We start from the raw sequence: 2,451 nt of genomic DNA on the forward strand, positions 1-2,451 counted from the left end.
AGATTACATATGAAACAGTAGAAGAAACATATGTCAAATGTCATACCACAAGAATCTCAGGAGTCAGAGCTGTATTTTGCCATTAAATCCCTGTCAAAAACTGTACAATAAAGCTCTGTCTTTTTTCCTCCACCAGCTCTCAGAATTCTCTCTAACCCTTTACAAATCATTTTTTAATACAATAAATAATCTCTCCTGTTTTAAAACAGATCGATCCAAAATGAGGATCTGTTTCAACTGAAGTTAAAAATAGAAAAGAGAACAACCTTCACCTTGAAATTCTCTAATGACTAACCAAAAGACTAAAAACTGGAGCGCAAACCCATTTGTATTACTAACTGAAGTCATAAATAGGAATACGAATCCTATTCTTCTGCTGTGATGAATATCTTCATTTCAAATTAGCCTTTCGATCTCTGACTGCCACTTGTTTTTCCTTTATTTTCTAACTTATTAACAAAATGCTATTTGAATAAAAAACTAATTTTAATAAAAACAGTTTTTAAACTAAAATGATGACAACTGTGCTCGGAGAGGGTTGCATGGTTGCAATCAGTCGGACAGTTTGCTCCTCCGAAGAAACACTCTTCAACTGAGAAGAAAGCATGTCTGCATCTTCAATTTCGCAGGTAGATGCAGTGCTTGTTCTTTTACCATCGTTTTCTTCTGTTCTCAAAGCAGCTGGTTGTTCAACTGCAGGAGCAGAGTTTGGTTTCTCTTCAATTGGGTTGCCATGAGAGTCTCGAGGTTTAATAGGCCCATGAAATGGGCATACTTGCAGATCCTGCCTCTGGCAGAGTCCACCATTTCTGAGGGGTGCATTACTTGGCTGAATTTCTGGTTACTGATCTTCATAGTATGTTGCGCGGACATTGAATTCCGCAGCCCTTTCTGGAGGAATGACAACATCTGAATCTACTCTGCCCCAATGGTTCTCAACTTCCAAGCCCCTTTGGTTTGCAGGAGTAGCACTGTTTGACCCCCAAGTATCTAGATAAGAGCCCCATGGCAGGACCGGAGCTTCCTGTAAAAGCTTCTGACTCAGCGAAGCAGTCTTTGCCTTCGAGCACTCCCCAGAAGGACATATACTCTCTTGAACCTCGGGAGCTTTGTCATCTTTGTCATCTATCAAGCCAGATGCAAGTTTTTCTTCGGAGCGAGCAGCTTCTATCACTCCTTCCTCCCACATTACTTCATCCTCCTGAGTATCTGCAGTTAATTTACACCCAAGTCCTTCGCATTTACCCCTTGCAGACTGTAACGTATTCCGAAGATCAATGACCTCTTTCAACATAGATTCCGAAGCGTTATTATTATTGGGCAAATCAACCTTCATGACAACTTGCAGCCATTCCTGAATTATGGGCAAATGCCTTGTGGTAAGAAGCTTGTAGAGTTCTCTCACTACATCAAATACCGCCTCGTTGTCTCTGCTCTCAACCAGTTTTTGTTCCTCATTCATGACTTCCTCACGAATACGCCTTAATTTTGCGGAAGTAGAAGAAGTATATTCGTATTCTTCAAACTGTTTGCAGGTCGTGATTGGACAGAGACTAGATTCCCTTCATGCTTTCCCTGTTGCAAGTCGATGGAGCCGATTTGATACGAAACTGGGCGCAAGACAACAATTTTCTTGGTGCTGAGACTGAGTGCGTAGCGCCCGAACCCAACGCGTAGCACACACCTGAGTGCGTAGCGCCCGTGTATTTTTACACTGGCCAGTGAGGCCCAGTGCGTAGCGCCCACCTGAGTGCGTAGTGCACACCTTGTATGAGTAGCGCGCCCCTCTGCCATCTCCAATTCTTCAAAGATTGCGCAATTTGCCAAACATCCAATTCCATTATTGACTACTGTTGTGATCTTTATATTTCTTGTCATATTTTGTGAATACTAATTGCAACTGGTTTTGATCTTGTCTATTGCCCAAACCCATTCCATTTCTATAAACGGATTCAATTCTGCAAGGTTCATCACTTGTTTGCTTCTGCTTCAAAACAGACGATGCTTTAACTTCTGAAGGCTGTGGCATTCTTTTCATAGTAAAGTCCTGGAAAAGTTCCCAAACAGCATGAAGGCGGGAGCCATGAATCGGTTTATGTATTACTAGGTCGCATGGAACCATTCCACTCTTCAACTTCTCTAAATCCATACTTTGAAGTATTTGTAGTAGCTAACCAGACTACCTTGTAGTTAGGAATCTGTCCATCTCCATAAAACTTACTTAAAAGCATTGACATTTGTTCCATAGGTCCAACAATCATGTTGATGTCCAACAAAACTAAAGATAAGTACCTCAACCAGCTGTAGGAGGTTGCTCAACACCATAATCAAGGCATGTATCACTAAAGTGATACTCTGGAGAAACCAACTCAAGAGAACTAGAAGATCGAAAATATCATGTCCTAAGTTTTCAAGCATCGGAACAAGATCTTCCCATCAATGCCAAGACCT

The 2,451-nt window shown here is 41.5% G+C and overlaps 1 pseudogene; it reads right to left on the bottom strand.

Moving 5' to 3' along the window:
• Positions 1-502: 502 nt before the first annotated feature.
• LOC149252553 (UV-stimulated scaffold protein A homolog) lies at positions 503-2,149 on the bottom strand (annotated as a pseudogene).
• Positions 2,150-2,451: the final 302 nt, after the last annotated feature.

The sequence above is a fragment of the Pinus tabuliformis genome, chromosome 7 (assembly GCF_031772625.1).
Source record: "Pinus tabuliformis cultivar Carrire ecotype Pingquan chromosome 7, CPIR1, whole genome shotgun sequence".
Taxonomy (NCBI): Eukaryota; Viridiplantae; Streptophyta; class Pinopsida; order Pinales; family Pinaceae; genus Pinus; species Pinus tabuliformis.